This window comes from Miniopterus natalensis, chromosome 4 (assembly GCF_054644295.1).
Source record: "Miniopterus natalensis isolate mMinNat1 chromosome 4, mMinNat1.hap1, whole genome shotgun sequence".
NCBI classification, from domain to species: Eukaryota; Metazoa; Chordata; class Mammalia; order Chiroptera; family Miniopteridae; genus Miniopterus; species Miniopterus natalensis.
The window spans coordinates 75,413,591-75,439,707 of record NC_142084.1 but is presented as its reverse complement, the minus strand read 5'-3'; the positions used below and the strand labels follow the sequence as shown (position 1 = coordinate 75,439,707).

General features: G+C 43.7%; 1 pseudogene; it reads left to right on the top strand.

Annotated features, from left to right (window-relative positions):
* The first annotated feature begins 1,360 nt into the window (after positions 1-1,360).
* LOC107536082 (ferritin light chain-like) lies at positions 1,361-1,842 on the top strand (annotated as a pseudogene).
* The last annotated feature ends 24,275 nt before the right edge of the window (positions 1,843-26,117 follow it).

The window sequence follows — 26,117 nt, the reverse complement described above, 5'->3', positions numbered from 1 at the left end:
CTGAAGGTCAGAGTCTGTATCTTTTGAATTTAGTTCCTAGGATTCTTATACAAATATGCTATTTATCTAAAAACTACATATTAGTCAGAGTCAGCATTTAGACAACGTCAAAAGAATGGTGGGGTGAGTTACATTATTATTTATTAATTCTTGTATTATTTTCTATACAAACAACTGTACATCTACTTTTCCCCCACCATTTGTTGGTACAAATGGCCAACAAGCACATGAGAAGATGCTAACATCATTAATCATCAGAGAAAAGCAAATCAAACCCACAGTGAGATACCACCTCACACCCATTAGGATGGCTACTATAAAAAACAAACAGAAAATAACAGGTGTTGGTGAGGATGTAGAGAAATTGAAATGTGCATTGTTGGTGGGAATGTAAAATACATTGTTTCTATGGAAAACAGCATGGTAGTTTCTCAAAAAATTAAAAATAGAATTGCCACATGATCCAGCAATTCTACAGCTATATATCAAAAAGAATTGAAAGCGGAGTCTCAAAGAGATATTTTTACACTCACATTATAGCAGCATTATTCACAACAGCTAAAATGTGGAAGCAATCCAAGTGACAGATGAATGAATAATCAAAATGTGATTAAAAAAAAAACATACAATGGAATGTTATCCTGCCTTTAAAAGGAAGAAAATTCTGTCATATGCTATAACATGGATGAACCTTGATAACATTATGCTAAGTGAAATAAGCCATTCGCAAAAAGACAATACAGCAGCGCCCTAGGCATTCTCCCAGATCTGTCTCTTGTTTCAACAGTGTTTGGATGGAACAGACCCAGGGACACCCCTTCTTCCAGCCTCCATTACCATCTAATCTCTTTTCCAGTCACCACCTTCCAAACCATCTCAGCCATCCTCAGTCTCCAAGACCACCAACACCATTTTTTTAAATTGAAAGATTTTTTTCATGGTTTATTCTTTTACTCACTGTTTTAATATTATGAAGAATCAGGGTCTTTATTTTTTTGTTAATTTTACTTTAAATCATTTTTTACTTTTCAATTACAATTGACCTACAATATTATATTAGTTTCAGGTGTACACTGAGTGATTAGACATTATATAACTTACTAAGTGATCATCCTGATAAATCTCGTATCTGACACCATACATAGTCATGAGAATATTATTGACTATATGTCCTATACTGTACTTTATATCCCCATGACTATTCTGTAACTACCAAGTCGTACTTCTGAATACCTTAACTTCTTTCACCCAACCTCCCAACCCCCATCCCTTCTAGCAACCATCAAAATGTTCTCTGTATTTATGAATCTGTTTCTGTTCTGCTTGTTTGTTTAGTGTGTTTTTTAGATTCAATTGTTGAATTGCCATAAACTACCTGGTCAACCTGCATCCACAGACCCTCTACACCTACCTCTCTCTGGGCTTCTGTTTCCACCTCAACGATGTGACTCTGGAGGGCATGGGTCACTTTTTCTGTGAGTTGACAGAGGAGAAGTGAGAGGATGCCAAGCATCTCTTAAAGATGCAAAACCAGCTCGGCGGCCACGACCTCTTTCAGAACAAGCAGAAGTGATCCCAAGATGAGTGGGTTAAAACTCAGGACGCCATGGGAGCCTCCAGGGCCTTGGAGAGGAACCTGAACCAGGCCCTTTTGGATCCGCAGGCCCTGCGTTCTGCCCGCACAGACCCTCAGCTCTGTGACCTCCTGCAGACCTGCTTCCTGGATGAGCAGGAGAAACTCATCAAGAAGACAGGCGACACCTGGCACCTCCGCAGGCTGGCGGGCCCCAGGCAGGGCTGGGTGCGTGTCTCTTTAAAAGGCTCCCCCTCAAGCACAACTAGGAGCCTTTGGAGCCCAGAGGTCTTTGAGGGGCCCCTCTGCAACCCCCTGGTGTCTGGCTTCTACCAGAGACTCTCCCAACAACTGCCAGGCGGCCTTTTAACCACCCTGGAGCCCTCTCCCGTGCCCTGGACCAAATAGAAACAATAAAGCTTTTCCCAGGAGAGAGAGAGAGAGAGGGGGAGAGAGAGAATGCTGTATGATTCCACTTTCCTAGAAACTGAAAGAATGTTGGTTTTCAGGGGCTGCGGCAGGGAGGAGGGAGCAATGAGGAGTTACTGTTTAATGAATATAGTTTCAGTTTTACAAACTGAAAGGAGCTCTGGAGGTGGGTAGTAGTGATGATTGCATAACAGTATGAATGCATTTAATACTACTGAGCTGTAGACTTCAAATGGTCAGTTTTAGGTTGGTGTATTTTACCACACTAAAAAAAAAATTGAAAAAATATATTAAAAACCCTAAAGGCAAAATGAACTGCCACAGCACTGTACTCTTATTGATAAAGTTGTTTCCACCGGGGATACAGTTTTAAAATTCTGACACTGCTATGCACGTGTGCTAGACTGAGCAATTAATTAAATGACTAGCAGATGGCGGGAGCCCGTTTCTCACCGTTGGAGGAAGGGTCCCCCACTGACGGGGTGGGGCATTTACCGATAAGCAACAGAGAGAGGCTAAAATGACTCATGCACTAATTCACCAGGGGTGGAGACACCAGGAAGAGCCAAGTTTAGCTTGTTAAACGTAGATACACAGAGTGACATAGAGAAATATTTGTAGATGTGTGTATATACATGGGTGAGCATACAACATGTATTTCTTTACTCTGTCAGCTTAGAAGGCTTATCAGAAATGGCAAGAGTGTAAGTAGCATATAGATCTTGGTTTCTAGCCATTTTCCAATCAAAGGAACTAGGACCCCTTGGGGAAATGGCTAATTCTAGAAGAGGCACAAGAAATATACAAGATGAGCCTGGAGCATCCTGTCATGCCAGAAAATAAGAAAGTAATAAAATAAAAAGATCCCACAAGGACACAGGATCCAAGTGAAGGGGGTTCCAATAACAAAAGCTGGAATAAAGAAATAAAGCAATAAAATAAATAACACAGCCCGGCCGGGCGTGGCTCAGCGGTTGAGCGTCGACCTAGGGTCCAGGTGATAGGGGTTTGATTCCCAGTCAGGGCACATGCCCGGGTTGCGGGCTCGATCAATGACTGTCTCATCATTGATGTTTCTCTCTCTCTCCCTCTCCTTTCCTCTCTCTGAAATCAATAAAGATATATTTTTTAAAATTTTTTTTTAAAAAAATAAATAAATAACACAGCAGTGGGTTATAACCCAAAGCATGAAGTAAACATATGAGTTCATATTAATAACAATAAGTGAATGAATAAATAAATAGATTGGGTAGAAGAGACAAATCTGTGCACAATTCCAGATAATCAATGGAGCTACCCTGACCTCAAGGAGGAGGAACACAGCTCTCCACTTCCTACATATGAGCCGCAGGTGATGATTTCCTTCCAGAAAGTGCAGCTTGGAAACAGCTTATCAAATTTGCAGTGGACACTACATCACAAACACTACGTCATGCACATGATCGAGGTCAGCATCGGCAGTCATAAATCATGTCAATATTATGTACCCTGAATATGACACGAGGAAAATGGCACTTCGCCTCCTCCCCAAACCCCATCATTGCAATCTTATAAGGAAAACATCAAACAAATGTCAACAGAACTGCATCCTACAATACGGCTGATCAAAACTCCTCAACCGGTGTGGCTCAGAGGTTGAGCATCGACCTAGGATCCAGGAGAGCACGGTTTGATTCCCTGTCGGGGCACATGGCTGGGTTGCGGGCTCAGTCCCCAGAGGAGGGGAGTGCAGGGAGGAGTGCAGGAGGCAGCTGGTCAGTGACTCTCTCTCATCATTGGTGTTTCTGTCTCTCTCTCTCCCTCTCCCTTTCTCTCTCTAAAATCAGTGGAAATATATTTAAAAAGCAAAACAAAACAAGGGAAGTCTGAGAAACTCACAGCCAAGATGAGCCTAAGGAAACATGAGAACTAAGTGCAATGTAATATCTTGCATGGGATTCTGGAACAGAAAAAAGATCTTAAGTAAATACTAAGGAAATTTTTTTAAAATTGACTTCAGTGAATAATGTATCAATATTGGTTAGTTATTGTAACAAACACACTATAGTAATATATTAGATGTTGACAATAGGGAAGCTGGGTGTGGGGTGTCTGAGAACTCTATACTGTCTTATCAATTTTTCTGAAAATATAAAACTGTTCCAAAAATTAAAGTCTATTTAAAAATATACGATATAAAACACTCAAATGTTTACTGAGTAAATGAATGACAGAGTACTTAAAATCAAGGCAATTATACACTATGGATAGATAAAACATCACACGTGTAATATCAGTAATACAAGGCTGTCTGATTAGGGTGTCAAACAATTAGTAATAAAAGTTACCTTTATTAAATGCTCACTATGTGTTTAATAGCAGCTTGCATGTATTATCTCATTTAGTGCTCAGAATAGCCTCCTGAGGAGATGCTATTATTATTACCATTACAATTATTTCCATTTTACAGATAAGAAAGCTGAGGCTCAGAGAGGTTAAGTAACTTGGCAAGTCATACAGATAACAAATGACAGAGCCAGGATTTCAACTCAGCCACGCTGTTGGCAAACTGGACACTTAATCACTTTGTGCAGTATCATAGAAGAGCAATAAAGACAATTGGAAGCTGTTCTCTGGCGGGTCTGGCAGTTTTCATGGCAGCCTCGGGATTGGAACTGAACTCTGAAGGTTGGGGAGGACCGGAATGGAGAGGTGGAAGGAGAGCGTTTAAAGTAGAAAGAAGCTGTGAGCGAAAGCTAGAAGCTGTATGGCCGAGGCCTCCGGTTGAGCAAAGTTAAATAGTAACTGCAGATAATCTAATGGGACAGAACTGTGTTTTCTCTTGTAAATAGTATTGTCCAGGAATGCAGCGGGTGGCCTCTAAAATCATTTTTATTGTTATTCTATGATTCTCTGAGGGACTTGCTTTCATTCATTGAGAAAACATAGATTAATACCTACTCTAAGTCTGTGCTATGTTAGGCATTTGATTTGCATTAATTTATCTGTGACGTTTTACCAGATTGGAGCTAGGGGTGCAGCCCAAAGCCGTGGAACAGAACAAAGCTGGCTGGCCCGCAAGGAGGACCGCCCTTTGCCCTCGTTAATTCATGCCTCCAGCAGGACAAGCCACCCAGGCAGAGCCAGGAAGAGTCTGGAAACACAAATATCTGCCCTACTTGAAAAGTCCTTAAGGGACCCTGAGTGTCTGGGAAGGAAAATCAAGCAGTCATCTCCAATTCGGCCCTATACCAAGACAAGGCAGAAGCAGAACCTGGGAGTGCTGGGCTCCCAGGAAATGTTACATGTGCACGGCCCACATACCCCACTGACCCAGAGACCGCAACACCCTCCCCCCTCCCCACTCCCATGGGAGTGAAGTAGCCAAGTGCAGACAATGCATCCCAGGCAAGGACCTTGGCAGGGATGTGCTCCGCCCGCAACGCACTTGCGTCCCTTGTCAGTTACAGTGTTTGTCAAGAGCTCTCAGCTCCCACGCACCCAGGTCCTTATAATGCCCGACTGTTCTCCAGCTACCCTGGGCAGCGACAGAGTAATAAACGCAACTGCTCACCTCAGCCCCTCAGGAGAGCCAGGGTTCCAACCGCATGACCAGCCCAGCAACTGGGCTGGGTATTTCCAAACGAGCACCTGCTGCTGTGAGTCATGGAGAAAGGCTCTCTGCTGCCCTCTCCTCCCCAAAGAAGTAATTTTCCAGGACAGGAAGGGGCTGCCACAAAACTTCCAGAGCCCTGGGAAAGAAGAGTGGTTCTCAGTGGTTCAAATCTAATTTCCTCTGCTACTCTGATCAAAACACAATACCCAAAAGGGGAAACCAAGTGAACTCTGGCAGTGGCATTGATTCTGCCTGGGATATTATAGCTCAGATACTTCCATGGTTCCTCAGACAGACGCCGAGTGTCTAAATTGGATGGGAGCCATGGGTACTTCGATTTGGGATTCTTTGGAATAGAAAGGAAGGGGGGATTAGAGAAACAAATATCTTGGAGATTTATAATCTGCTTGCTGAAATCCAAATATTCCCATAACTTGGGCTTTTTCTTCAGAGAAAATGCCAACACAGAAACCCTCAGATCTAGAAGATCAGGAGAAACCCACAACCTCGGGTTCTAGGAGGGGAGGGCCCCTCGTCCACTCTCTGAGTTTCTTCTCAGGAAGGTCATACAGAGATAAATCAGCTCCAATGTAACTAGTTACAAAGCAGGTCTTCAAAACCACTCTCTGTTAGTGCTAGATTATTATAACCCTCCTTCCAGACTTTCAATGCAGCAGCCAAAGTAATGTTGCCAATGGGAGTGTTTCGTGGAGGTGGTTTCTTTGTAGTCACATTGCCACACACTGGGAGTGGAGGGCTCGTGACATGAACTTCAGAAATGAGTTGTGTCCTGGCCCAGAGGATGAGAGAGCAGCACCTCCAACTCTCCTACCCGTAAGCTCTTCAGCTAACACCTGAGCACCTAGATGAGCAGGGTTTCAGCTCCAGGGTTTCATCTACACCAACAGAAACCCTGAGCTCTGCTTTTTTGACCTTTTAAGGAACTAATATAAATAGTGAGTGCCGGCCTTTTTAAGGCACCAATTCCTTGAACTTCAAGTAACACCAAGGTAGCCTGATGTTAATGATTGGAATTTATAAAATAATTTTATTACTTTATTTATTTATTTTAATATATCTTTATCAATTTCAGAGAGAGGAGGGAGAGGAGGAGAGAGAGATAGAAACATCAATGATGAGAGAGTCATTGATCGTCTGCAGCCCGCAACGGGGGCATGTGCCCTGACCAGGAATCGAACCCTGATCTCCTGGGTCCTAGGTCGATGCTCAGCCACTGAGCCATGCCTGGCTGGGCAATAATTTTATATTTTTAAATTGTACTCATATAAATTATGTTTTTTTAAATCCCCCAATATCTATGAAGAGACTAGAACAGGTATAACTAATAAGATGTTACTACTCTCATCATCATTATTTCCATTTAACAGAGAAGGAAACTGAGGCTCGGTGCAGCTGAGATGTGGCTCAAGTTCCACAATAAGCCGGGGTTGAGGCCAGGACCGTAACTTGCGTTCTTGAATCTTAACACTAGCAAATAACTGAAGACAGAAAGGAAATCAGCCTGTGTCTTTGTGGAAAATGGTACTGAACCTTTATAACAAGAGCATTCCTGCTTTAACTCCCAAGAGCGGACCCCGAGCCTCCTGCCTGTAGTAGGCCGAGGATTTCCTTCCCTGGGCGCAGGTCTGTAAATGCACCCCGTTTTACAGTCAGGAAACCGTCGCCTACTCCAGCCAACAAAGTTAAAAGCAGAAGCCTCTACTCAGAAAGTCTCTTCTTCAGCAAATGGCACTTGTCCTCTCGCTGCGGACATCCTGCCCCCCCCGAACCCACACAAGGGAAACTCAGCGAAGCGAGTGGATCGTTTCCTTTGGCAAAAGAGAAGAAATGCCAAAAGGCCGACTGTCTTTGTGTGCATTCTGATGAGCAGGTGACTCTTACTGCTGTATTTACCTAATAAAACCTTTCTCCAGGTGAACACACTGAGCTGGAGTGTTTTATTTGCATGTCAGACCCGGGACATTAAATGGATAAACCCCAAGACACATAAACCCCTTTTCAAAGACACACAGGAAAAGAGGACTTTAAGTAGAGTGAAAACAAGTCCAAACTGAGAGGTTATACGGAATGGTATGCTATTGGTTAAAACGGCGCGTTTGAGCCCCAAAAACTGCATAAAAAGTGCTCTTGTCATTTCTTTCGGGACTCGCCTCCCTCTGAGGGTTTCATTCCCAGTGAGAGAAGAAGGGGAGAGGCACTGGGGTAACTAGGAAAGTCTTCAGGGCGATATTTTGGGGCTGGGCTATCAGCAGATGAAAGGAGAGAAGCACTGGAAGAAAGGACGCCTGTTGGGAGGCTTCGGCAGGCAGCTATCTTCCCCTGAGCCAGTGCAACTGCAGAGAGGGAACGGGCCGAAGGAAGGGAGGCAGGACTGCCGGGGGCAGTCACAGGGTTATCAACTCAGCAGGGTGGGCAACAGGGCAGGAGGCTGTAGGCTCCAAAGCAGCACCAGGGCTTCTCCTGAAATAAAGGGGAGTGGTGAAGATTTGGGGGTTTGATCTGGGCTATGTTGAGTTGGCAGTGGCACTGGGAGGTCCCGGTGAGTCTGCGTCTCTAGACAAGGCTGGGCCAGCGCTGGGCACCCTGCACCTAGAAGCATGGAAACGGGTTGGGTTGCAGAAGAACAAAATAGGCTCTTAACTAACATTAGTAAGATACACTTTATGTCCTAAGCACTGTGCTTAACGCTTTGGAAGAATCCTTTGATTTCATCATCACAGCTCCATTAGGCAGACAGAGTGCCAGCTCTTAGAATTTTCCAAAGCCACTCGGTAGACAAGCAAACAGCGCAACCAGGATTAGAAACCAGTTTCTCTGACTCCAAAATCACAGCCTACATACAAGAGAAGATGGACCGGCTGACTGGTGTCAACCGAGGAAACGATGGGCGCTGGGTTGGCTTGTCTGCCCCAGCTACAAGGAGAGATCTGTAGGAGGCTGTGGGAGGCTGCCAAGGCCCAGAAGGTGGGGGTGGGGTGGGGGCAGAGCCTTCCACACCTGGCTAGAGTCTCTCTGCAGAGCCCAGTGCCAGCCAGGCTCCTTCTGCTAAGAATGCATGTCCAAGTGAGAGGGTTGGACCCATCGAATCAAGAGCATCCTGATCCCCTGTTTACTCTCTCGTAGCCACTTCCTGAGCAAACTTGCTTAGCTCACCCGATCCGGTCCTGTGCACTTTTGAACCAATCAACCTCCTCCCCCCAAACCCGTAGAAGCTTCCTCTCTGCTCTCCCCGCCTGGCTCTGCTGACGAGACTCCTGGTTTCCGCTCTGAATCTTGCTCTTCTTCAGTGAGTAAACTGAGGCAGCAGAGTGGGGCCTGGGAGCCAACAAGATGGGTGTCTCGGGTGAGAGCCAAGCCAGGCCTAGCAAAACTGTGAGGTGGGGAAAACGCCCTCCTTTCTTCATCGCCCTTTTTTTGGCTTTTCTCCCAAATTCCCTCAGGATCACGCTTTTGAGCCAACTTATTTGAGGGAGGGGTTCAGATACCTCATGCCCAATTCTTCCTTGATGATCCCGTTTGCAAAACTCTCCCTCAGGAAAAGATACGGTGAACTCGTTCACTTCGCCATATAAATGACTGGCGATGGCTTTATGGATGAGCTCTACCAGGTGTTTCACTCAGCACAAAGCTCTTTGGTTTGTGCCAAAGGAACAAAGCCCTAATTATAAACTTCTGAAAGTCACCTCAAGGAGGAACATGAAGGAAGGAAAAGTCTGGCAGCTTTCAAAGTATAGTGTCCCTGAAGAGATAGCTTGTACTTATTAGGACCATCGCAGTAATTTCAAATTTTTGCTTTAGAAAAAAAAAAAAAATACTCTGAAATTGTTAAAAATCTAATCAGCCATCACTTTAGTCAACACAAAGTTTCACCATGTAGGCAATTTATATCTAGTGAAAAATATGAAGCGGAGAACTGCCTCAGTAAAAGCATGGTCCCTGACTTCTACCAATTTACTATCTGGTGAGGAAGAGAGGACTGACATGAAAGCAGTTAGCAGACTGTAAATATGCTAGAGTCGTTAAGACGTTCGAATGAGAGAGACATCTCTCTAGTCTGTGGTGGGACTCTACCCCGGCTGGTCAGCAGGACCTCAGCTGGCCCGTCTCAGTGGCCTCCACACCCTCACAGGCCCTCCCTCCACCTTCCATGTACTTTCTTAAATTTCTATTAATCTGATGTTGACCATTCTGACATGATTCTCTACCTTTTTTCCTGTATCTTTCCCCTAATATTTTCATTTCTAAAACCATATATTTTTCATTCCCAAGAGCATGTTTTTGTTCTAATATGGTTTTCCCCCCCTATTTTTGTGGCCTTGTTTTATGGATATGCATCACGATTTAATCACTGGTGTTTCCAAGATTCTACTTGAGGCAAAAAATGCCCACATCAATTTCTACTTGATCCATCTTTTGGGGAGGACTTTGTAATGCACACCTGTGACCAACAGGTAAACAGATAAATGCCGGGTTATCTTTATAAGATACGTATTCTAAATTTCAAAGCAGTGGTTCCTTTTTTGAAAAGTTTAGGTGGGAATCTATTTTATCTCCCTGCTCGGGGCAAGCATCACACCGTCTCAAGATGACAGGTTATAGCACAAGCATTTTCTGGGCCAGAACCAAAGCGAATTGACTGGGCTGGCTGGGTGTGGAGCCCAGGGCGTCAGCCTGCAAATTCTGCACCCGTCTCTTCCTGTGCTCGGCTCCCCTTTCTATTGAAATCTCTCCTTTAGAGAGTTCTTACGGGCCATGCCCGCCGCCCAAAGGCAGCTGCTCTCTGTCCCTCCCGCCCTCTCCCTTTTGTGCCTTTTATGCTCGTATTTGGGGAGGGAAGGGAGACGCCAAGCTTTACCCAGCGTGGAAAAGAAAGACCATGTCGAATAAGAGTCGGGGAATGTGGTTTTGGTCCTAGTTCTGTCCACGTCTTTGCCTTTAGCCAGGAAATACAGCCCTTTACTACTTAAAGTGCGACCCTCGACCAGCAGCCTGGGCGTTATCTGGGAACTTGTTAGACATGAAGAACCTCAGGCCCTGATCCAGACTTAGGAGTCAGAGCCTGCTTGGGGCAAATGGGAAGAGCCACCGGGGCAACTTAGGAGTCACAGCCTGCTTGGGGCAAATGGGAAGAGCCACCGGGGCAACTTTCAGGGCTCATAATGAAAGGGAATTAACTCTTCTCTTGACTTCCGCTGGCCCCAAAAGTTCTGGATTTGGGCTCACAGGTCCCTGGAAATAGATTCCCTTTGCTCAGCAAATCTAGTTCCCGAGCCCTTTCTGGAGTTTAGCGGCCGGTTAGGCTCTTCCCGTCCCCACACTCCCTCCCTCCACGCTGGGCATCCTTTCTGCTCAGGATTTAACTGCAGGCTAAACGCAGCGGGCTCCAGGCCCCACCGGGGCTCCCGGGTGTGGGCGGGAGAGTCTAAGAGCAGCAGGTTCGTGTTTAAAAGGGCTGCAGTTTGTAGCACAGAGCAGACACGGAGGGGGGGGGGGAGCCCCTTTGGAGAGGGAGACACACCGTGTCCAACACGCCCGGCCTTTGATACCATGAACACACTTTCCTCATTTTGCGCACGTCGCATCTACACACCTTGAGGAAAAACATGACAACTGGCACGTCCCTCCCACCGAGAAGCCTAGAGAGGAAACAGGAGCATTTAACCGAAAAAGAAATCCAGGCCAACTATTTCCACAAACCGAACAAATGGTGACATGCCCTGCGCACACCATGCTGTACCTTGCTTTCTGACCCTATATTTTAACCACTGAATATCGGAGATTGAAAAAAATTTCCATATCAGTACACAGAAAAGCTTCCTTATTCCTGGTTTGGTTTTTATTTGTTTACAGCTATGTATTATTTCATAGTACTGATGTATCATTGTTTATTTAAACATTCTCTTCCTGGTAGATAATTTAGGTTGTATTATCAAACTTTCTGGTCTCTACTAATCTTGCAGGTGATAAGTGTTCATTGGAAGTAATTTCATTTTGCGTTTATCTTATTATGAGTGAAGCTGAACATCTTTTCAAGTGTCTAAGAGCCATTTGTTTTCGTTTTGTTTTGTTTGTCTGCGAGCAGTCTGTTTATATCTCTCCTGTTTTCCCCATTGGGTTGTTGGTCTTTTATTATCGATAGGAATCCAACATCTAAATTTAGGGGCTAAAAAGTAATAGACTTAAAACTTGTTAAAGCCCATGCTCATTATTTCTGAACTAAAATACAATGTAGCTGCATTTAGATTACAAATTAACTCCACTATCTTAATATACAGGATGTTTTTTATCTTTATAAATTTGGCTCAACAGAGAATAGGTACATTGCTAAAACCACCAAATGTCATAGATTCTTACAACTCGAAAACTGGAGGAAACCTTCCCCATTATTTAATTCTATTGCTTCATTGTATAGCTATAACCGAAAGAAATCAAGACAAGCAGCCTTAGTTAGCAGAACCGAAACCTCCAGCAATCTTATAGTCTACTTTGTTGCTCCTTTTAATCTGCTACTAGAGAAACCAGAATTTTCTGTCCTCGGCCGAAAGTTTCTTTTTGTGAGATATGTGGCTAGGCAACACCAAGCCCTTCGAAGACAGCCAGGGCTGCCTCGCCGGTGCTTCTCCCAACCCTGACCTTCAGCTCCTATAAAGGGAAGAATTTAGCAACACTGGGGAGGCAGGCGAATTTTGGATTTCTCCCCAGTGGTAGAGGGGAGAGAACAAGGCAGTGGGGCAGAGGTGTGGCTAGGAGAACTTTCCAGAATCTGGCACTGCACTGAGTCCTGCCATCCAAGGTAAACACGCAGCTTAGGGAAATTTTGGGCCCTTGGCCCTTTGCCTTCATGTCTGATCCCCTATAAAGCAGGAGTTATATTTGACGAAAAACAAAAGATTTGAGCAAACCAGATAATAATCACGTACTGAGAATAGACACAGGAGCTTAATTGTTGAGATCCCGGATTAACAAACGGCATGAGCTACAGAACTCCAAATGCAGGGTCTCCAGCCTGCTCGGCGCTCCAGGCTGAGTGAGGGGGCATTGGAGGAACCAGGGGCCAAACTGCTCTTCAAAGAAGGCATCAGCTCGTGCCCATGGGTCAGCTGGCCGTCTCAAAGACACACGGGTATTCTTGTGCCAGAAGGATATTTAGAAAGGATGTCGCCACGGGCTTGGCTGAGCTGTGCCATGAAGGAGAGAGGAGCAGAGCATCTGTGATGGATCATAAGCAGGGCTGTCCGAGCAGCAGGCCAGGAGACAGCCGCCTGCGTGGTCGGGACTGCCCTGCACAGTCGGCAGCTTGTACACCGCCTGTAGGAGGGCAGGCGCTAAAATCCAGCCTGCCTGTCACCAGCCACATCCTGAGGGGAAAGGATTGTTTGTGCGAAGGCATCTGCAGGGCTGCCCAGGGGGAGGCACCTTTTTCTGATTCAGGCAAAGTTGGCATGTAGACTACAGGCAGCCTAGGAGCCTATTATCAAGGCAGAATCTCAAGGCCTACCCAGAACTCCTTCATCAGAACTTTCCATGAACAATATCCCGCATGACTGGTGTGCTCATGAGAGTCTGAGGAGCACTGGCCTAAAGCCCAGGAGAACACAGTTCACTTTGCAGAAGGAGAAACAGACACACAGGAGAGTATCTTTGCTTAGAGAAGAGGTAGGGGTGCACTTAGATCTCCTGGGCTCCAGCCCTTTCCTGGCTTTTCCAGGCTCATAATAACCTTTTATGATCTCCAATCTATTTTATTGCAGTAGCACAGCCAAGGACGCATGGCCTGGATCCCTCATTACTTTTCCAATTCAAAGGCTCCTGGAATCCTCAAGACTTCTGACATATTTTTTCCAAGACTCCCTGTTCACTTCTGAATGGGGATCTTCGGATTCTATCTGACACAGAGCCATGGAGTTGCCCCTGACCTGATCTTGCTCAGTGCTCCAGTCCTTGGATTCTAGCTAGACCCCCAGGCTAGGACCATCGAGGAAGACTGGAGAGCATGTGTGTGCATGCACATGTCACAGTGCTAGCACACACATGAGGCAAGGGCAGGTGTGTAGAGAGAAAAAATCATACCCCATGCAAATCTTGCTCTTCTACTTGTCTTTTTATTTAGGGTTGCACCACTCTCCTAGGGATCTAAGCCGCCCGCTCACCCTGCCCCACAGTCCCAAAGAGCCTGCCCTCAAATTCTCTTTGCATTCCTTGTCTGTGCAGATTGTACTACTTTTTTATATTAAAAAATATTTCTATTTATTGATTTGAGAGAGAGAGAGAGAAATATCAATTTGTTATTCCACTTATTTATGCATTGATCGGCTGATTCTTGTATGTGCCTTGACCAGGGATTGAACCCACAACCTGGGCACATTAGGATGACACTCTAACCAACTGACCAGCGCAGCCAGGGCCAGGTTGTACTTCTAAACTTGGAATGGCTTTCAACTTAAATTGTTCCATTGTTGTTGATACATTTCCTCTCCCTCTCTCTTCTCCAATAACTTTACTCATTACTGCAGATGATGCTCAGCCTATATGAATAGAAAGTTTTGAGACAAATTATCCAGGAGGGAATTCAGAGTGAAAGAGCCTAGTTACAATGCATCAGTTTGGAGTAGCAAGCACCACCTCACAGTTGAGCTATCAGTTCACCACTTTCTCCTTAGTATTTTCTCACTATCTCCTTCTGGGCTCTCTCTCCCCTCCCCGTCTGCCCCCCCTCCCCCTGGCCCTTCCCCTCTCTCCCTCCCTCCCAACCCGTCTCCCTCCCCCCTCCACCTCCCACCAGGGAGGACCTGTCTTTCCTTCTCTAAGCTGACTGTGGCTTCCAAATCCTCCTCTGTGAGTCCCAGGAAGGAGAGGAAGACAGTGGAAACAGGCGTCCCCAGCAGGCCCCACAGAGGCAGGGGATGCACCCGGCCAGCTGGCCCCGGGTAGGAGGCCGCTGGATCCTGTCCCTGCTCACACCCACCTCCTTCCTTCCCCCTCCCACCTCCAGCCATCTGTGAAGGAGCTGGAAGATGTTGAAGGGATTTCCACCAGATACTTTTTATTAGAACAAAAAGCAGGAGGAGCAGCTATTTTCTTAGACCGAGAGAGTAAGAGCGGCAGCCGAAGTTGAAGAAAGCTGAGGTTGGACATTGTCACGCTGGAGGGAAGGAACAGCACCTAGCAGGGAAAGGAGCAGGGCCGGCGGCCTCGTGGTGGCCTTGCGCACGTCTGGCTGATGGAAAAGGCAGACGTTTCCTCTCTCTCCGCTCACTCACTGTGCTTCAGAGTAAGACCCCCCCCCCGGGGGGCCTCTTGGCTTATTACTAAGTTACAGAGACTGAGAAAAGAGGAAGGAGAAATTTTCCAATAAAAGGCAGCTGGGACCAGCCCAAGCCACGCATCTCGTTAGTCTGCCTGTCACTGCGCCTCTCTGCACCTGAATTCCCTTGGATATAAAATTATGATGATGCCGGCGAGCCAACCCACCGCAGAGGGATATCGAAAGAGCCACCATCTCTCATCTATGTGAGAGAGTTTTTTTAAAAAGCATAGATTACTCTAAGATATCAAGTTACTGTTTTAAGTGCTTTGTGGAAATGAGTTTGAGTAAGAATTCTTTACCAACCAAAGAGTTTCCAGTGAAGTTAGGGAGACACGGCACACAGGCTGCTCTAAAAGCTAATAACGCGAGGGGCATATGGCGAGGGACAGATGAGTGGGGCAGGTGCAGGTGAGGAGCTGCAGGCTACGAGCTGTCCGCATGGGGAGCGAAGAGTGACTTGGGGAGTCTCATTGGACAGGTGGGAGTTATTATGGGTTGAATTGTGTCCCCCTGCCCCGAAAAGATATGTTGAAGTCCTAACCCTCAGGACCTGTTGGGAAGTAAGGTCCTTGCAGATGTAGTTAGTTAAGATGAGGTCATAGTGTCCTAGGGTGGGCCCTTAATCCCACATGACTGGTGTCCTCATAAGAAGGGCAAAGAGTGACACATGCACACACGCACAGGGACAGAAGGCCATGTGGTGACAGAGGCAGTGACACAGCTGCCAGCCAGGCAATGCGAAGGGCTGCCAGCCACCACCAGAAGCGAGGGGGAGGCAAGGAAGGGGGCCCCCCTCCAGATTCCAGAGGGAGCACCGCCCTGCTGACACCTGGCTTTCGGAACTTCTGGACCCCAGAATTGTGACACAGTGAATTTCTGTTGTTATGAGCCCCCCAGTTTGTGGCCCTTTGTTGCAGCAGGCCGGGCACATGAACAGGGGAGCGGGGCAGGGCCTGTGAGCGGAGCTGCCCCCCCACAGGCGCAGCGGAGGGGAGAGGAGACTCTGTCTGAGGGTGTAAGGCGGGAGCTGCACCAGTTTAGTTAATCATTTCTCAACACGCTGTAATACGCCGGAATAATACCTGTGTTCCTGTGGATACGGTCGATAATTTCTGTTTTACTGTCTAGTAATCAGAATTACCGTAACTTTGCCCCGAGTGTATTTGGTTTGGCTGCACAAACTCTTTTTAAAGGACTTCTCTTTCCCTATTATCTATTTATTGCCCACAAAGTATCATGCTGACCCGATTCTTTTTTAATCCATGTTTAGCTTTTGCCTTTATTAATACTCAGTTCTTAGTGGTACCCAGTTTCCTGGTGGATTTTGACATTTAGCTGTGAGGAGAGCAGCCCCAAAGGACAAGAAACCCCTAAAGCGCTATGAGCTCTGCTTGACACACAGCCGACGGTGCTTCAAGGAAATCCTGTTCTCTGAAGGAGCAGTTATGCTCTACTGGACCAGTGTCCTACCTCAAGAAAGATCTAAGAGCCATATTTACACATGCAGCTGTCAGAGGTCCAAAGTAGCCATTAGTAATGATTAGGTAAACAGAATAACTTCAAATGTCCCTAAATACATATTTGCAGGATAGCAGGCTATTGGGCGAGGTGTTCCTCTTTTGAATAAGCCCAGCTTCTGCAAAGGAAATTCTGATGAGGTTACAAGCACATTGGGCAAGGCCACCCCCATTTCTGTGCGTGACCAGTTAACTCATCGCGGTTGTATCTGATCGTGTCTTAGTGTCCTTTGGGTTCCCTAAGGATGACATACGGTAGGCAGCCTTTATTCAATGCAAGACTCAGGATACTAAGCAGTATTATAGGTTTTAGAGCAGAGGCTCTAAAGGTAAGTGATGGATGTCTATGTGCTATTCTCATTATTTCAGACGGTCTAACAGAAATCATTCATTTACCCTCAAGGAACCACTCGGCCTAATCCAAGCCTCAACTATGCATTATAAAGGTTAAGAGTCTAGAATGTGGAGCCAGACTGCCTATAACTCAACTCACGAGTTGTGAAATCATGCCCAATTTGTTCAGCCTCTTTGAACCTCAGTTTCCTCATCAGTAAACAGAGCTGCCCACAGCATGTACATCTTGTGGTGGTTGTGAGGCTTCCCTGATGTGAAGTACAGAAAGCATTTTGGGCAGGGACTGGCATTCAGTGGGTCCTTCATACGTGCCTCTGCTGACTTTGTTTATAGCTAAATTACATGAATTCCAACCAGATATGTTATGTTAATCAGAAATTCTATTTGGAAAGGTAAGTGTGTTTCATATTAATTTCTATAATTATTAAAAATATTTATAAGATATCTCTTAAAACCTGGTTTGTATAAGGGAGAGAAAAAAAAGGAGTGATTACTGGTGAAAATATTGAAAATCACTGTTTTAGGGGCGTTTTAAAAGATTCTCTTATTTACATTGTGTTGACACAGTGTCCAGATCCATAAAGGAAACACCCACTCAGAAAACCCAGTCCTTGGAAGCACTATAATCCTAATGTAATGACAATAGTCATTTAGCAATTGGACACAGACTCTAACTCTGGCTTCTGGATGTCCCATTAAAACATGCAAGGAGAGCCCTGGCCGGTTTTGCTCAGTGGTTAGAGCATCCACCCGAGCACCAAAGGGGCCTCAGGTTTGATTCTCAGTCAAGGGCACATACCTGGGTTGCAGGTTTGATACGCTGCCCCCAGTCCCTGTGGGTGCAGGAGGCCACCAATCCATGTGTCCCTCTCACATCAATGTCCCTCTCCCTCTCTCCCTCCCTCCCTTCCACTCTCTCCAAAAAAAAAAAAAAAAAAAATCAATGGAAAAAAATATCCTCAGGTCAGGATTAACAACAAAAATCCAAGGAGAGCCAGGAGGACAGAAAAATGAAAATGAATGCTGATTGAAACTAATACTAAAATCTGGGGGGAATCTCCCCTAGACAAGGCAGATGGAGGTAAAGAGAAGGGAAAACCTACCCAAGATGATCAGGAAGTTAGAGTGGAAAGTACCAAACCGAAAACCCAGACTGGAGGCCATATTAGCAGCACCAGCGCTGGAGACAATGCCAGCGTCATGCAAGACTAGAAAGCTTTCCGGTAAACCCTCAAAACTGAGCCATGGCCTCTTCGGTCATCATCTGAGTTCCCAGGGCAGCCTCTGCTTTCTTCTACCATGTCATTGCTGCATCGTATTGATGCTATCTGTTTATAAGTCCAAGTCTAAATCTAAATTGTAGGAACCATGTACTGGTCATGTTTGCATCTCCAATAACTGGCAGAATGTCTGGTCCACAGTGAACACTCCATAAACTAAGTTAAACTGAACTGTGCAAACTTTAGCCCATGTTTTAGTAAAAGTGAACTGAATTCTCTGCTGTACTTTCCTGGACTACTAGTTTTGTGGTCTGTCAAAAGAGAAGAATTTGTTTACTCATTTGGTCAGTCAGTAATTTATTCACTCACTTAATTAATATCTTCTGAGTTCCCACCATGTGCCAGACGCTGTGCGTGTTCAGCCTGATATGACTTGTTTCTTTGGAACCCAAGTCGATGCCTAGTGTGACTAACTCACTTTCCGGGTTCTAAGAAATGCTTCCTCTAGTAATTCATTCAAGAACTTTTCCTAAGATCAATGTCAAGCTCATTGGCCTATAATTTGACCAACATACCTTGCTCACCATTTCAGAATTTTTTACGAACCACAGTTGCCCATCTCCAAACTTCTGATCCTGCCCTGCGACCCTTCAAACGTCACTGGCAACAGCAGCGGCAATCTCAACCGTAAGTTCTCTTTGGGGCACACAACGTAATTTTTTTAGGGCCAAAAGACTTGCAATCATTCAGAGTAGGCACCTTGTGCTTCCTCGCTGAATTCAATTTTACTTTCCCTTACAGTTTACGCAGGAAGATCATTTTCTCTGACAAAGAAAAAAGACAAGATGGGTGGAAAGTAGAAACTGGACAGTCGGTCATGCTTCCTTGGTGAGCTGAAGGCAGTTCACTACCTACCTGAGGAGACATCTTTTAATTTAGGCTCAAGTTTAAATTTGCCCAAATTGAGGATTAAATGCTAAAGGAATTGGCCTCTTAATATAAAATAATTATATTTTATATAATTATAATTAGATTAACATAATTAGAAAACTGGACCAAACATAAAACAATCATTTTCAGATACTGGACAACAATCAGCTTAGGACTCTGATTCCCTGAGAGAAGCAAAACGAACTAGGCAAACCCTACAATCACCCAACCTGCTGTCTACCTTGGTAAACAGCTTCAAAGCTACAGCAAAAGGAGAGGGGACCCAAACAGAGCAGGTGCTCTCTAAGTTTAGGAGGTGGGGGAAGATAAAGTGACCACAGTTTGTGAGGCAGAGTACTGGAGAGGAGGGAGCTGTACAAAAAGAGAGAGCAAAGGAGCCTGGGGACACACGGAGATGTCTACTGGACCCTTTAGCTGAATCCTTAGCTGCACATGTATGGAATGAAATCCCATGAGGCTGGGAAAAGAACCATCAGAAAGCAGCAGACAAAACTATTTTTGGAGCTTACACGAAGCTAGGAACAGTTCCTGTTTTGACCATCGAGGGTGGAGAGTCCTCCTAGGATATGGGGCATCGGCGGTGGTGTGCTGGAGCTGGCTCGTCCAGGCCTGAGACAGCTGATTATTAAATATTCAGGGATTTTGAGAGGTGTTTGCTGTCACATCGGCAGATTGAAACTGGCCATAACAGCAAGTAAATAAACACTACAAACAGGTTTTTATTTTTTATTGGAGACCAGCTGTTACATATTGACCAGCACACTACTAAGCATTGGGTAGAGTCTTTCGAAGAACCTTGCTTTAGTAATTTAGTAGTTTTGTCCTAGAACAAAATCTACTCTCAAAACAAAAACAAAAATAAAAACAGGCAAGCCTCAAAAGGATCAGGTTGATCTACGAGTAACTTAACCCCAACTTACCTAAATTAAGGTCCAATACTCTTAAGTGTAATACAACAAAATCCAGCCCTTAACACAATAATATTCATAATAATATGAATAGCTTTAATTCAAATAAGTTTAATTCATTATCAAAAGCCTTTTCACAAAGGAAACTCCAGGCCCAGTAGATTTCACTGAATTCTACAGAACACTTAAGGAAGAAATAAAATCAAGTCTATACAAACTCTTCTAGAAAATAGAAGAGAGGAAATACTACTTAATTCAAAATGCCATGAGGCCAGCATTACTCTGCTATCAAAACCAGAGAAGAACATGACATGACTTTACAAGGACAATGCACACCAATATCCCTCATAAACACAGATATAAAATCCTTGACAACATATTAATAAGTCAATATAAGAATAATATATGATCACCAAGTGTGGTTTATCCTAAGAATGCAATGTCAGTTTAACATTTGAAAATCCATATAATTCACTATATTAATACATTAATGAATGAAGCCTGACATAAGAAACCATACTGTATGATTCCACTAATATGAAATTCTAGAAAAGGCAAAACCAGTGGCAAGAAGCAGACCAGTGACTGTCTGGGCCTGGGGTGAAGAGAGGGGATGGACTGCAAGGGGGAATGAGGAAACTTTGGGGTATAATGGAAATATTACACTTCTTGATAGTGGAAGTAGTTATGAAACATCTGTAAAAATTTAGCAAACTGTACACTTAAATGGAGGAATTTCACTGAATGTAAATTATACTTCAATAAGGCTGATTTAAAAATTGCTCGGCCCCCCTCTAGGTGGTTTGGTTCGGTGGTTAGAGCATCGGCCTGAAGGGTCCCAGGTTCGATTCCAGCCAAGGGCACATACCTTGGTTGCAGGCTCGATGCCTGGCCGGGTTAGGGCACATGCAGGAAGCAACCAATCGAGGTGTCTTTCTCACATCAATGTCTCTGCCTGCTCCCCCCCCCCCCCGCCCCACTTCCACTCTCTCTGAAAAACAATGAAAAAAAATATCCTCAGGTGGGGATAAAAAATAAAATAAAATATAAAAATTGCTTGGGCCCAAATCAGCAGATGCCCTCATGGCAAAAGCAGCTTCCATAATCCTCTTGTTTCTCTAGGTCCCCTCTTTCCCTTCCTTTTCGAGCCTACTGATGCTTTAGGACAGTATCAGCTTCCGAGGGTTGGTCCCAATGCCCTGGCTCCACCACCAGAAATGGGAGTCCGCTGTTGACTTCTTTGCTTTGCTTTGCTTTGCTTTGTTTCTCTTTTCTTTTCTTTTCTTTTCTTTTCTTTTCTTTTCTTTTCTTTTCTTTTCTTTTCTTTTCTTTTCTTTTCTTTTCTTTCTTTTCTTTTCTTTTCTTTGTTTCTCTTTTCTTTTCTTTTGTTTTCATCACCATTTATCCCCTCAATGCCCTCTTCCACCTCCACACCCCCGCCCTGCAATCACCACACTGTTGCCCATGTCCATGAGTTCTCTCTTTTTTTCTTTTTTGTTGAATTCCTCCACACACACACACCCCCCACACACACCAAAGCTGTCTGCCTGCTCTCTATGAGTCTGTTTCTATTTTGCTTGGTAGTTCAGTTTGTTCATTAAATTCCACATATGAGTGAAATCATATGGTACTTGTCTTTCTCTGATTGGCTTATTGCACTGAGCATAATATTCTCCAGGTCCATACAAGCTGTTGCAAAGGGTAACATTTTCTTCCTTTTTATGGCAGAGTAGTATTCCACTGTGTAAATATACCACAGCTTTTATAAACACTCATCTACCGATGGACATGTGGGCTGCTTCCAAATCTTGGCTATTGTAAATAACACTGCAATGAACACAGGGCTACATACATCCTTCTGAATTAGTGTTTCAGGTTTCTTTGGATAAATTCCCAGAAGTGGAATCACCGAGTCATAAAGCAGATCCATTTTTAATTTTTTGAGGTAATTCCATACTGCTTTTCACAGTGGCTACACCAGTCTGCATTCCACCGACAGTGCACAAGGGTTCCCTTTTCTCCACACCCTCACCAACACTGGTTGTTTGTTGACTTATTGACAACCATTCTGACAGGTGTGAGGTGATATCTCATTGTGGTTTTAGTTTGCATTTTTATACAACAATAATGAACTATCAGAAAGGGAAACTAAAAAAAAAATCCCATTCACAACTGTTTCAAAAAAAAACAAAAAACCTAGGAATAAATTTAACCAAGGATGTAAAAGACCTGTACTTGGAAAATTATAAGACACTGAAGAAAGAAATTGAGGAAGATACAAATAAGTGGGAGCATATACCATGTTCATGGACAGGAAGAATTAACATCATTAAAATGCCCATACTACCCAAAGCAATCCATAGATTCAATGCAATGCCTATCAACATGCCAATGGCATATTTCACAGAACTAAAACAAATGTTTCAAAAATTTATATGAAACCACAAAAGACCCTGAATAGCAACAGTGATCTTGAGAAAGAAGAACAAAGTTGGAGGAATCATGCTACCTAATATCAAACTATACTACAAGGCCATAGCAATCAAAACAGCATGGTACTGGCATAAAAACAGACATACAGATCATTGGAACAGAATAGAGAGCCCAGAAATAAATCCATGTCTTTACAGGAAGTTAATATTTAACAAAGTAGGCAAAAACAAACAATGAACTATTCAATAAATGGTGTTGGGAAAACTGGAAGGATACATGCAAAAAAAATAAAAATGAAACTAGACCACCTTCCTACACCACACACAAGAATAAACTCAAAATGGATTAAAAACTTAAATGTTAGACTCAAAACCATAAAGATCCTAGAAGAAAACATAGGCAGTGAAATCTCAGACATTTCTCATAGCAGTATTTTTCCTGACATATCTCCTCAGGCAAGGGAAACAAAAGAAAAAAGTAAATAAAAGGGACTACATTAAACTAAAGAGTTTTTGCACAGCAAAACCATCAACAAAATGAAAAGACAACCCACTGAATGGGAGAATATGTTCACTGATGATACAACTGATAAAGGGTTAATATCCAAAATTTATAAATAACTTATAGAACTCAACACCAAAAAGACAAACAATCCAATTTAAAACTAGGCAAAAGACCTGAATAGACACTGCTCCAAAGAGGACACCCAGATGGCCAATAGACATATGAAAAGATGCTCAATGTTGACTTTTTCAATGGAGAGTCTCTAAGAGAAGAAGAAGCATGAATTTCAGGCTCTGAGTAGAGTGGGAGGAGTGGGAGGGTTTGGGTTCTGATGATGGGCTTCTTTCCTTCATTTCCTTCTTTCATCATGTAAGTAAATCTTTAAGGCTGGGCCTCCAGATATACTTTCTTTGGTTCAATTCAGAAACAGGTATTCATTTCTCAATGACAATAAATATGTCAAAAACTGGATTTAGGAGTCAAATGACCAGATTTTAGAACTGCATCTGTGTGAGCTTCAAGAAGTGAACAATTTGTTTCAATATCACCCTTCAAAAAATGAGGATCGATAATTCCTAACGTGCTTCCAATAAAATTAGATTCTTTACTTTCTAGAGAAAGGACTCCTACACAACTACTGCTCTTCTCTCATTGCTTAAAATTGTTCATCTGCTTTCTACTCATAACTTCACTCGATCTTAGCCAAAAGGCTGAGAAGAGATCTACTCATAACTTCAAAAATCATTCCTGTAATACTTTAATGCCCCATCATACTCAGTTCAGTAGATATAATATATAATAATACCTCTCCATCTAGTTACTTAGTTTTTTTGATGTCTCAGTTCTCCCGAATAAAACCAAGAATCACATAAGAAGTTTTGAAACAAGAAGGAACAGAGGGGCTCTGAGAAGTTGGTTCAAATGTTAGAAAATTTTCTAAACAGAAGAAACCTATAGGCTTACTTAGGGTTAATTTAGGGGGTATTTTATATCCAAATCCAATAAGATAAATTATTTGGTCTCAAATCCATGCTAGATAATCATCAGCAAATTAAAAGGTACATTGACAAACCAATTACAAGGGAGAAGAGAGAAAAACCATAAACATAGGTACACTAAAATACAAATAATTCTAGTGTAGAAAATAAACTGTCCTATACACATACTTTAATAGGTCCTGAGAGAACTACTCTACTGGAGCTAAGTACAATCACTAAAGTTCATTAATACTACTATCTTATATTTTAAGGGACAACCTCTCAGATGTGCAGACAGCTGGATAGATTCTCCAGAATGACTCAACCTTTGATAGTTCTGGAAAGCTAATGTTTACTATAGTATATTTTATTTAGCAGCTGTTTCATATGTGTAAATGTTGGGTATTCAACCACACTTCCTTGTGAGGAAGGCCAGGTTATATACTTCTCTGTGCCTCCCCTACAACCATCTTCATCTGTATCATGAGATTAATGGCACTGCCTTCCCATGAGTGTAGTTCAGGTAAAGGACCCAAGTGCCTAGACAGAGTCTGGCACATAGCTGGTGCTCAAGTAACGCTGGTTGAATGAATGATCTGTCTTGTGCAGTTCAAGAAGTACTTGATTTACTGACTTCGCGATCCCTGTGTCTTCTTCAAAGCGTCATTATATGCTTGGACTGCCATGCTTTCTCCCCAAAATTTACTAATCCACCTCCCTACACAATTAAAATAATCTCTGAAATCCTATAAATGTCCAAATATTCCCTGAAAGGTCTGATGGCTTCTCTTCAATCCCATGGAAGGTGAATTCCAAATTCCCATGGCCTTTGTCCCCTATGGTCCTCACACTCAAAATTTCTCATATTGACATGAATCCTTTAGAGACTGGGTTTAATTATTTATATTTTATTTTCTCTTTTCTCCTATGTTCACATCAAGTGGTTGTCTTGGATTACATATTTTTGTGTCTTGGTGGAACGTGTCTTTGTAATGATTTTTTTTACAGTTTCCTGTAGGTATTTGGGTGTTTAAAAATACCTTAGGAAATATGAATTAGGGAGTTAAGGATTCAAGCACTTACAAAGGAATATTTTCATTGGATGCTTTTCTATGACAAAATATTTTAGAATGGAAAAAGGAGAGTATTCGTTTATGATTAATTCTTTAGTAAAATTCTGGGACAAGTCAATGAGCCTGCTGTGTTCTTAAATGGCTAAAGTGTGGCTATGGAGGTAGAAGATGTCAAAGTGATAGAACACAAAGTATTTAATATATTTCATTTATCTTTGCATAACTATGATAATAAAACATCTTGGAAAATTAAAGAAAAAGAAAAAAATGACCCATGTTCCCACCACCCTCACAAGACTATTGGTATAGACTTGTACAGAATCTGCATAGAGAGCCCTGTCCCTGCCCGGGAGGAATTGGGAATCTTGGTGAAAGGACACAAGAGCTACACAGTTGAAGTAGTTGTAAAGCGAGGTGAAACCACGTGTAACCAAGTGCTAAACAGAACATTTCCAAAGGAGAGAAAACAGAGCCTATAGAATCTTTGCCTCCAAAAGTGCTTCAAGATACTTTGCCCGGCCCTTGCCAATTTGCTCAGTGGTTAGAGCATTAGCCCTCGGACTGAAGGGTCCCGGGTTCAATTCTGGCCAAGGGCACGTACCTTGGTTGCAGGCTCGATCCCCGGCCTTGGTGGGCGCATGAGCAGGAGGCAGCCAATCGATGTGTCTCTCTCACATCCATGTTTTTCTCTCTCTCTCTCTCCCCCTTCCACTCCTTCTGAAAAGCAATGGGAAAAATATCTTCGGTGAGGGTTTAAAAAAAAAAGAAACAAAAAAACTATGCCCAAAGTATGAGAAAATGTTCCAAAAAACAAAACTCTCTATTTCAGTGACCTGCTAGTTGAACGACAAGCATTGAGGAAATGTTCCCGGTACCAGTAATACCCACTGGCCAGGTGGAGAAAAGGATTCTTAGTTCATCAACTGTGATGCAACCAGACCTTCAAACAAGCTGGGCTATGAGACGTTGCAAAGCTCTATTCTGGTTACACCCCAGCTTAGAGATGGCCTGACACCTCTGTAGAGTCATGGCCAAAACAAACTCTAAGCTAGGCCTGATCATTTGGGCAGATACTAAAACACACACCAACCCTGGGCATGTTAAGTCCTCACTGTTCTCCCAGAACAAATGACAGCCTGAGGGAAGCAGGCGATCATGCATATTTGTGCTGGGAAATTCTTAAAATGGGCACTTTATCTGTGAAAGGCATGGACCAAATGCCCTACTCAGTGCAAAGCTCTTCCACCTTGATGCT